Raw genomic sequence first — 11,925 nt, forward strand, 5'->3', positions numbered from 1 at the left:
GAAGATTTGAGATCATAGTTTCTAGCTTCTGTGGGCAGCAAGATGCATGAAGGTGAATTTGGTATGATTGGTTGAGCAAAGTCCTCCAAAGCTCGAAGTTCATCTTCGTTGCCCGCCATCTCTTCTTCTCTTTCCCAATTAAATTGCTCAGATTCTTTACTTGTTGAACTAGGTGAATTCCCTTCCTCTTCCTCACGGCTAAAGGATGAACTTGATGGCACAAAATTGTCCAAAGTGTGGCCCTTCAACCGTTCAATTCTTTGGCCTAACTCAACAAGTTTATTTGACATATACTACCTGAAATAAAATAACACAAGTGTGAATGAAAATCTACTAGCAAATAACAATGAAATGAACAAAAATAAACTTAAAAACGTTTGAAAGGACTCAAAGGACTCAAAACAAGCTAAAAACTCTCAAAACTGCCTAAAAACACAAACTGGGCAGTTTTGACACTAAACTCAACTTTGGATGAAAATTAGGTTTAGGCTTGACTCAAAATGCTTCAAAACACAAGATAAGACAGATTCTAAGCTTAAGACTCAACAAAATATGGGGAGAAATTGTATTTGGACGAAATGCAATTAAATGGACAGATATAACGAAAACAGATTGTAAAGCAAATTGATGTAAACCAATGGATAATGGAATGGCTAAGGGATTCTTTTCCACACATGAAATGTATGCAACTTAAATCAACTTCCAGTTATCAATTTGACAAGTTATGAACCTTGACACTAATCAAAATAGCAAGCAAGCAAACAAGCAATTACAAGGGACTGAAATCAGTCCCCGGCAACGGCGCCATTTTTGTTGATGTATAATTCCTTCCTAATGCTAGAATATATTTAGTATAATGGCACAAGCAAGGGTGTCGAATCCGCAGGGACTAATTGGACCTATGTAACTACTTGTTTTGCAAGAACTCTAAGAAATGAATCAAACTAAACAAACTAGGCAGATTTGGAAATGAATCAAACTAGTCTAAATAGACAGATTTGTTGTTGTAACTTGAAAGCATGAGAAAATGAAGTAAACACAAATAAATGAATCAACAACTAATGTAATGGGATAGTATCAATGGAAATGAAGCTAGGGATTCGGTTTCACCATTGCTCAACTAAGTCCATGTTTGTCAAGTTAGTTTGTACTCATTCATCTACCTATTTCTTGAGTTTGTTTCACTTGGATATGATCAACCATATGATGTGTGGATTTGATCAAATGTCTCTAATCATGAACCTAATTGTGATGTGCAACTTTGGTTCATAATCAAGATTATGTAATGTACAAGAAACTTTCATAAAACCAAAGGGAATAACTCGGCAGGATGTGTGCTAAACACTCCCTTCATTCATTCACATATCTACCAAGATTATGCATGATGTGTGTTCTAATCTTGGCTACACAACTTTGTGATTAATTCAAATGATGATCAAACATTAAAATCAACACACTAAGTCACCATTAAAACAGAAAATGAAACAAGAAATAGATGGACAAACTGAGCATTCTAACTTAATTACATGGCAAACTTTGCAAGGTTACATCGAATCCCTAGAGGAAGATTAGTTACACTTCATGTTTACAAAGGTTTAACATAAAAATAAATAACATGAGTGAACATAAGATTAAGAAGGAGAAACCCTTGAAGCAAAACTGATGTTGAAGTCCTTGAAGAGTTCCTTGGTGTTGCTTCTCCAAATGTGGTGCGGATGAAGGTAGAATGGCTTGGTTGAATGGTTTCTGCCCTTGGGACAGAAAATGGACAGTGAATGGAGTGAAATGGGAGAGGTTATGGGTGTGTAATGGACTGGTTGAAGAACAAGTTCTGTGAATGGTAGAGAAAATGGACAGTTTCTATGAAAGGCAAAGAATGCCGAATGCCAAAAAATGGAATGGAGAGGGAGAATGAGTGTGGATGATAATCAGAAGTGGTGCAAGAAAGGTGTGTGTAATAGAATAATTCCGAGAGAGAAAATGAGTGAGTCTCCCTTAGTGAATTTCTGAATGTGGCTCTCACATTCAGATTGGATCTCTATCTGCACAAGTGACATGGAATAGCATCAAATGAGCTGGAATTGAATGGGTTTCTGAGGTGTTGTTCTCACGGCATGGACAAGGTCTGCAAAGGTGTGGTTTGTTTAATCAAAATGCATGTGCCCTTGCAGCAACAAGTGAGTGGAATCTGCCAAGGTGAATTGTTTGTACAAATTCTGGAAAGGTGAAGAAAGCACACGGCATGGAATGATGGAATGAGTGAATTTCTGGAATAAAGGATGCAAGGAATGGACATGATCTGCAGGTATGTGGTTATTTAATCCAAGATACATGTGCAAAGTCTGCCACAAGGGAGTGGACAATCTGAACTGGTTATAATAATCTGGAAATGGGAATGGAAGTGCACGGGATGGACTTGAAGGAGTGCTGAAATGGCATGGAATGTTTAATTGAGATGCATGTGGATTTCTGCCTTGGAATCACATGGGAGTGCACGGTATGATGATGTTTGTTGGTGTAAATATGGCTGAAAGGTTTAGTTAATGGGAATGGGTGTGGAAGTGCACGGGATGGAATTGAATGAATTGGAAATGCATGTGAGTACTTGGCAAGGTATTTGAACATGCATGTGAATGTATGTTTTGGTGTTAGAACCACCCAATCTGACTTCACTCTTTTTGCCTTGTTTAGATTCACCCAATATGGCCGAATTGCACCACATTCCTTCATTTGCCCTCCAATTGATTTTAATACACACTTGGCTGCACACTAACACCAAACAATGTAAAATGCAACTAGTTTAATCCAAAAACAATACAAAAACGCCAAATAAGAAAGATATACATGCATGCAAAATATGACTTATCATGAATCAAGCCATAATCTTAAATTCGTCCAACATTGGGTTTATGGTCAGAAACTGCCTAGGTAGTGTTTTTAGGCAGTTTTGAGTCTTTTGAACTTGTTTTGAGTCCTTTGAGTCTTTGTGAATGTTTTTTTTTAACTTTGTTTTTATGTTTTTGAGTCAAATCCAAGTGATTAGCAATCCCTCCTAATCCCCGGTCCAGAACGATCCCTACTTATACATATACTACAATTTGACAAAAAGAGGGTTTAATTTGTGTGTGTATGTTGATGTATATTTCCTCCCTAATGCTAGAATATATTTAGTATAATGGCATAAGCAAGGGTGTCGAATCCACAGGGACTAATTGGACCTATGTAATTACTTGTTTTGCAAGAACTCTAAGAAATGAATCAAACTAAACAAACTAGGCAGATTTGGAAATGAATCAAACTAGTCTAAATAGACAGATTTGTTGGTGTAACTTGAAAGCATGAAAAAATGAAGTAAACACAAATAAATGAATCAACAACTAATGTAATGGGATAGTATCAATGGAAATGAAGCTAGGGATTCGGGTTCACCATTGCTTAACTAAGTCCATGTTTGTCAAGTTAGTTTGTACTCATTCATCTACCTATTTCTTGAGTTTGTTTCACTTGGATATGATCAACCATATGATGTGTGGATTTGATCAAATGTCTCTAATCATGAACCTAATTGTGATGTGCAACTTTGGTTCATAATCAAGATTATGTAATGCACAAGAAACTTTCATAAAACCAAAGGGAATAACTCGGCAGGATGTATGCTAAACCTTCCCTTCATTCATTCACATATCTACCAAGATTATGCATGATGTGTGTCTTAATCTTGGCTACACAACTTAGTGATTAATTCAAATGATGATCAAACATTAAAATCAACACACTAAATCACCATTAAATCAGAGAATGAAACAAGAAATAGATGGACAAATTGAGCATTCTAACTTAATTACATGGCAAACTTTGCAAGGTTACATCGAATCCCTAGAGGAGGATTAGTTACAATTCATGTTTACAAAAGATTTATCATAAAAATATAAAACATGAATGAGCATAGAATTAATAAGAATAAACCCTTGAAGCAAAACTGATTTTGAAGTCCTTGAGGAGTGGCCTTCGGGGTTGGTTCTCCAAGTATGGTGCAACTGAATTAGATCCACTTGGTATGTTTTCTGCAAAGGGGAGAGCAAATGGGCAGAGAATGGACAGAGAATCGGGTGAAATGGAGCCGCTATGGGTGAATAATAATGGAATGAATGCCAAGGACAGTTTCTGTGAAAAATGAGAGAATGTAGAATGCAATCGAAAATGGAGAGAATGTATGTGTGTAATGGAATGAAAAAGAAGAAAACTTGCGGGCCTTTCCTATGTCCAATGAGACTTGTTTTATCAAAAAGAATGTGTCTCCAACAATCAGATTGGATCTTGCATTTGTTTAACTCAGATGGCTGAGCATAAATCAGATGGAATGATGGGTTTCTGAGGTAGTGGACGCATGGCCTGGACAAGGTCTGCAAGCATGTGGTTTGTTTAATCAAAATGCATGTGCCCTTGCTGCAACAAGTGAGTGGAACCTGCAAAGGTGAATTGGAGCACCAGAAAATGTTTATACAAATCTGGAAATGGGAAGAACACACGGCATGGACAAAGGGATGAGTTGGATTTCTGAAATGATGGCTGCAAGGAGTTACTTGTTTAATCACAATGCATGTGAATTTCTGTAAAGATGAAGTGTAGAAATGTAATGGAGTGCACGGAATGGATGTTTGTGTTTGTTGGTGTCAAAATGGCTGAAATGAATTAAGTGATGGAAATGGGATTGTGAGGAATCTGATTTGGTGCTAGAATTGCATCAAATGATGGGATGATATGGGAACACACGGCCAAGGTTGTGACATGCATGTGAATGCATGTTTTGATGTTGGAACCACATAGGTGACTTCCATGCTTTTGCTTTGTTTAGAATCACCCAATATGGCTGAATTGCATCTCTTAACACTTCACATCTTTTCTGGAATGTTTTTACTTCATTTGCCTTCCCATTGATCCAAGTTCACCCTTGGCTGCACACTAACACCAAATAGTGTAAAATGCAACTAGTTTAATCCAAAACAATCACAAAGACACCAAATAAGGAAGATATAAATGCATGCAAAATGTGACTTATCAAATACCCCCAAACCTGGTTTTTGCTAGTCCTCGAGCAAACTTAAAACTAAAACACACAAAACACAAACATCTAACTAAACCACTTTCGCTGGCCAAACGATTGCACTGAGCATGTGCAACAAGCCTTTGAACCTCTAGGTGTCCCTAGTTGGAGGAGTTGTGTCTCCTGAGGGCTTACAGTGATGACACCCACAAACATTTACAAAATCTGCAAACAACTTGGTTAAAACATGCTTTAAACAAACTAATAAGAACCAATGAAGATTTTGTCATTCATTCAACTCAAAAGATTTCTACTTCAAAGAATCGTATCAATTGTAACGTATAAAGATATTTCTCCATGTCTTACAACTTCAAGGTCACCATACCCAAATGCTTCAGATAGAATTCGCCTCAACTCTACTCCTCACAGATTTCACTCAAAATTTTCACTCAGATCCTAAGGTTTAATCCCTCCACAACCATATATGAGTGAAATTATGTAAAGGGAATCAAAATTCTCACATATGAAATCTGGAATGGAAGCACAATTTCTGAGTAGATCTCATGAAATGAATCAAATGCTAAGAATTTAGATAACACACACACTTACCATCACCTCATGAATACATCCTCAATGATCAGCTAGGTCTTTTCTCAAGATTGTAATGTAAGGCTTAGGTTATAGGTTACGAAAGAAGTGATATGAAATACTAGAGCTTGGGGCATACCAAAGTGTTCTTGAGGATCATGCTCTTCACTTGCATTTGTTTTCTTTCTTCTTTGTTTTTGGCATCCAGGCCCTAAGTCTTATAATGAGGGGATTTGGAACTTGTATCCACTTTAATTCTCTTCTCTTCTTTTTTTTTTATAACTTTTTTTTTTTTTTTTTTAGAAACATCTTCAACATAGGTGCCCTCGGTACATGCCACAATCTTGTTCTAAGCTCAATTTACCTTTAGTCTTCATTACCTTGGTATTCCCCAAACTATAAGGTATGGCTTGTAATGGGCTAGAATGGGTAGAGTATAGTGTGGGTGATGAAAGAATTAGGCTAAAGTGTTTGGCTGCAACAAGGGTGAATGTAGCACACAAATGGGTAGGATTTAAGCCTTTTAGTAGTTAAAACATGCATAGCCTAACATCATCTCATTGAGTTCATTCATGAATGATACTAAACACATGGTATCTGCAAAGAGAGTAATTCTTAGTATCCAATCAAGATAGAAGTAATGAGATCATTTAAAGTGAAATTGAAAGAAAAAGATAGAAGTAGAAACAATTTAAACCCTCTCAAAGACGCAATTAAGCTCAAAATAACTCACTAGGGTAGTCTCCACAATTCTTCTTCCAGAATTTGAGTATGGTAACTCTATCATCATAATTTCAAGAGTTATAGCTTTATACATGACAACAAGATGCAACCCTTTTTCATAGCAACCCAATCGTTTGCTTTCAAACATAGTCCTCATATACATTCGTATTAGCATGCAAAAACACCCTTAACCAAAACTAACACTTAGAACAAACACAAAAAACAAACCTTCCATCCCACACCCCCAAACCTATCCTAAACATTGTCCTCGATGTTTAAAATTGTATGCAATGTAAGTAGGCAAAGAATATGGAATGGTAACAACAAAAACACAACATAAAGAAAGAACACAAACCACACTAGGTTGCCTCCTAGTAAGCGCTTTATTTAATGTCTAGGCAAGACATGGTAGCTTGCTCATGGTGTTGTAAATTCAAGAACATCCACGACTTGATACACTTGCTCTTCATCCCCTTTATCCAAGTATGGTTTCAAACGCTGCCCATTGACTTTAAAAGAGGTGCCATTCTTAATGTTCTCTATCTCCACAACTCCGTGGGGAAATGTTTGTAATACTTTGAATGGTCCCACCCACCTAGACTTCAATTTTCCTGGAAAAAGTCTCAAACGTGAGTCAAACAAAAGTACTTTCATACCTTGGTGAAACTCTTTCCTTAGGATGGCCTTGTCATGATAGAGCTTAGTCCGTTCCTTGTAGATTTTGGCATTCTCATATGCTTCATTTCTAAGCTCTTCCAACTCATTAAGTTGGAGCTTCCTTGCTATTCCAGCATCCTTGTAATCAAAGTTGAACTTCTTGATGGCCCAATATGCACGGTGTTCAAGCTCCATTGGCAAATGACAAGCTTTCCCAAACACAAGGCGATAAGGACTCATGCCAATGGGGGTCTTGTATGCTGTTCTATATGCCCATAGTGCATCATTCAACCTCAATGACCAATCCTTCCTTGTAGGGCTCACGGTCTTCATCAAGATGTTCTTGATCTCCCTATTGCTAATCTCCACTTGTCCTGAGGTTTGAGGATGGTACGGGGTTGCCACTTTGTGGTTGATATTGTACTTCTTCATCAAGGATTCAAAGGGTTTGTTGCAGAAATGGCTGCCACCATCACTAATAATAGCTCTTGGGGTTCCAAACCTACAAAAAATCACATCTTTAAGAAAATTCAACACAACCTTATGATCATTAGTTCTTGTAGCAATGGCTTCAACCCATTTGGATACGTAATCCACTGCCACTAATATGTATAAATAGCCAAAGGAGGATGGAAATGGTCCCATGAAGTCAATTCCCCAAACATCAAAGAGCTCCACTACCAAAATGTTGTTCAATGGCATTTCATTTCTTCGACTAATGTTCCCCATCTTCTGGCACCTATCACACTTAGAGCAAAAATCAAACGCATCCTTGAATAAAGTAGGCCAAAAGAAACCAGATTGTAAAACCTTTAGAGATGTCTTTTTGGCACCAAAATGTCCTCCACACGCCAATGTATGGCTAAATGTTAGAATGCTTTGTTGCTCACTCTCTGGGACACATCTCCTAATGATTTGATCAGGGCAGTATTTAAACAAATATGGTTCGTCCCAAACGTAGTGCTTCACCATGGCAAGGAACTTCTTTCTTTCCTGAAAAGAAAGGTCATTTCTCATTATACCACAGGCAAGATAATTCACAAAGTCCGCATACCATGGTTCTTTTTCTTGAACAACAAAGAGTTGTTCATCTAGAAATGATTCATTTAGGGGCAAAGGTTGTCCCACTCCATGGTTTTCATTAAGCCTGGACAAATGGTCAGCCACAACATTATCACTGCCCTTCTTATCTCGAATTTCCAAGTCAAACTCTTGTAGTAAGAGTATCCATCTAATCAAGCGTGGTTTAGCATCCTTCTTTGTCATCAAATACCTAATGGCTGCATGATCAGAAAACACAATAACTTTAGATCCCACAAGATATGACCTAAACTTTTCTAAGGCAAAAACAACAGCAAGCAACTCCTTTTCAGTTGTGGAATAGTTAAGTTGAGCATCATGCAGAGTCCGGCTTGCATAGTAGATCACATGTGGAAGCTTGTTCACCCTTTGCCCTAAAACTGCACCAACAGCATAGTCAGAGGCATCACACATTAATTCAAAAGGTAACGACCAATCTGGTGCCATAATAATAGGGGCCGAGGTTAGTTCATTTTTCAAAGTATTGAATGCATCCATACAAGCCTTATCAAAATGAAATACAACATCTTTAGCTAACAGATTGCATAATGGACGGGTGATCATTGAAAAGTTCTTAATGAAACGACGATAAAAACCCGCATGGCCCAAAAAACTTCTTACTCCCTTCACAGTGGTGGGGGCTACCATATTGGTGATGACGTCAATTTTGGATTTGTCTACCTCCATTCCTTTGCTAGAGATTACATGCCCCAATACAATTCCTTGTTTCACCATAAATTGGCACTTTTCCCAATTGAGAACCAAATTTGTTTCCTGACATCTTTGAAGTACTAACGATAGATGGTTAAGACATTCATCAAAAGAGGAACCAAACACTGAGAAATCATCCATAAATACCTCAATGAACCGTTCTACCATGTCAGAAAAGATGGCCAACATGCATCTTTGGAATGTTGCTGGAGCATTGCAAAGTCCAAAAGGCATTCTCCTGTATGCAAATGTGCCAAAGGGGCAAGTAAAGGTTGTTTTCTCTTGATCCTCCGGAGCGATTGCAATTTGATTGTAACCTGAGTATCCATCCAGAAAACAATAATGTGAGTAACCTGCCAATCTCTCAAGCATTTGATCTATGAAAGGCATAGGAAAGTAATCTTTTCTAGTGCTAGAATTCAACTTCCTGTAATCGGTGCAAACACGCCAACTGGCCGTGGGCTTTGTGGGCACAAGCTCATTGTTTTCATTCCTCATCACAGTGATTCCCACCTTCTTAGGAACCACTTGAATAGCACTCACCCATTTGCTATCAGAAATGGGATATATGATCCCCACATCTAACAATTTCAACACCTCATTCCTAACAACTTCCTTCATGTGTGGGTTAAGTCTTCTTTGTGGCTCACGGGTTGCTTTTGCCCCTTCCTCCAAAAGAATCCTATGCATGCACATGGTAGGGCTTATTCCCTTGATATCTGCAATAGACCAACCAAAAACCAATTTGAACTCTTTTAACACCCTAATTAGTTTATCTTCTTCATTTGGGGTGAGGTCAGAGGCTATGATAACTGGAAGAGTTTCAAATTCAGCTAGATATGCATATTTTAGATGTGGTGGAAGTGGTTTAAGTTCAAGTTTTGGTGCCTTAACAGTGGAAGGAGTTAGATGTGACATTGATGATTCTAAAGGCTCTAAAAGAGGTGAAACATTCAAAGGATACAATGCTAATGCTTCCAAGGCAGCTACTTCTTCCATGAGTGCCTCTTCTTCATCAAACTCATCTTGAGATTGACTCAAAACAGTTTGTAATGGGTCATTCGATTGTGCCTGCAAGAACTTAGAGAATACAAGTGAATCAAGCACATCAATGGCATAACAATCAAGAGATGAAGAAGGATGAGCAAGAGATTCAAACACTTTGAATTGAACTGTCTCTCCTAACACTGTCATTGTGAGGAGTCCATTTTGCACATCAATGATGGTCTTGGCCGTGGCCATGAAGGGTCTCCCAAGCAATATAGGCAACTCACGATCATGTATAGGAGCTTCTTCCATGTCCAACACTACAAAATCTGCAGGCAATATTAGTTTATCAACTTGAACTAGGATATCTTCTACTATACCTCTTGGATATTTAACTGATCTGTCTGCAAGTTTTAATGAAATGGTGGTGGCTTTCAAATCTCCCAAACCTAGTTGAAGGTACACTGAATAAGGCATTAAGTTGATGCTAGCACCCAAATCAAGCATTGCCTTTTCTACTTTCTTGTCCCCTATGGTGATGTTGATAGAGAAACTGCCTAGATCCTTGAGCTTTGGTGGAAGTTTTCTTTGCAAAACTGCACTCACATTCTCAGACACCACTACCTTCTCATGTGGTCCATACTTCCTTTTGTAGCTGTTTAACTCCTTGAAGAACTTCCCATATGCCGGCATGTTCCTAATGACATCAAGTAAAGGTAAGTTAACATTCACTTTGCTTAGTATATCAAAAATTTCTTTGAATGACTTATCCTGCTTGCTCTTGGCAAGTCTTCCAGGGAATGGGATTGGAGGAGTGTATGGTTTCTCGGCCTTGTGAAGATTTGGTGCTTCTAGTGAGGAAGTGGCATGGCTTGGTTCCTCAATTGATTTCTCATTGTTTCCTTGAGTGACACCTGCATTCATATGATCATATTCATTAGTAACTTCATTGCCAACTCTATTATCAATAACCTTACCACTTCTAAGTGTAGTGATTGCTTTGGCTTGCTCTTGGTTCCTTTGGAGTATCACGGGTTGGCTTGGAAACTTCCCAACCTCTCTTTGGTTCAAGGCATCTGCAATCTGCCCCAATTGTGTCTCCATTTTGGTTAGGGCTGCTGAATGTTGTTGGAGAGTGCTATTTGTGGAATGTTGGAATTGCAAGGTGTTTTGGGCTAACAATTTAACTGTATCCTCAAGGGTAGTGGCAGGTTTTGATTGGAAATTTTGGATTGGATTGTTGTTCTTCCATGAAAAGTTGGGATGATCTCTCCAACTCGGGTTATATGTATTGGAATACATATCATTCCTTGGTCTTTGATTGTAAGAATTCATGAGGTTCACTTGCTCTTGAACATACTCGGGATAAGCCTCCCTAGATGGACATTGATGAGTAGGATGGTTTGGTAAGTTGCAAATGGCACACACTTCATTTGCTTTTGGCACCATGTTGAGCACGGATTCAAGCTTCCTTTCTAGGTTAGCTACCTGCAACAAAAGCTCATGATTAGAACTTGTTTCATAGACTCCAACTTTCTTACCCCTTAAGTCTTTGTGTTGAGCATTAGACCCCAACATCTCATAAATGTTATATGACTCTTGAGCATTCTTTTTCTTCAATGCTCCACCTGCTGCATTATCAACAGTTGATTGACAAGTTTGGGTTAGTCCATCATAGAAAATTTGCATTTGTAAGTGAAAAGGTAACCCATGGTGTGGACATTGTATCAAGAGGCCTTTAAAACGCTCCCAACACTCATTGAAAGGTTCTCCATCATCTTGTTTGAAGTTGAAGATTTGTCCCCTTAATGTGGCTGTCTTTTGAGTGGAAAAGAACTTCTCCAAGAACTTCTTAGCCACGGCATCCCATGTGGTGAGGGAACCTGGTGTTAGAGTCATCAACCAACTCTTGGCCTTATCTTTCAAGGTGTAAGGAAACACTCTCATCCTCAAATTCGCTTCACTCACTCCCTGCAAAGGTAAACCACTCACAACATTGTAAAATTCTTTAATATGAGCTAAAGGGTCTTCATTAGGTAAGCCATAAAATGAGGGAAACATATGAAAATGTGAAGATTTGAGATCATAGTTTCTAGCTTCTGTGGGCAGCAAGATGCATGAAGGTGAATTTGGTA

The 11,925-nt window shown here is 38.3% G+C and overlaps 1 non-coding gene and 1 pseudogene across 1 annotated transcript; one reads left to right on the forward strand and one right to left on the reverse strand.

The window, feature by feature from the left end:
• The window catches only part of LOC137724292 (uncharacterized), a 51,529-nt pseudogene extending 42,892 nt beyond the window's left edge, over positions 1-8,637 (reverse strand).
• A 2,858-nt stretch (positions 8,638-11,495) lies between these two features.
• Positions 11,496-11,606, forward strand: LOC137724294 (small nucleolar RNA R71). Its single transcript, XR_011067359.1, has one exon. It is a non-coding gene; the product is annotated as a small nucleolar RNA R71 (small nucleolar RNA).
• The last annotated feature ends 319 nt before the right edge of the window (positions 11,607-11,925 follow it).

This window comes from Pyrus communis, unplaced genomic scaffold, assembly GCF_963583255.1.
Source record: "Pyrus communis unplaced genomic scaffold, drPyrComm1.1 SCAFFOLD_24, whole genome shotgun sequence".
NCBI classification, from domain to species: Eukaryota; Viridiplantae; Streptophyta; class Magnoliopsida; order Rosales; family Rosaceae; genus Pyrus; species Pyrus communis.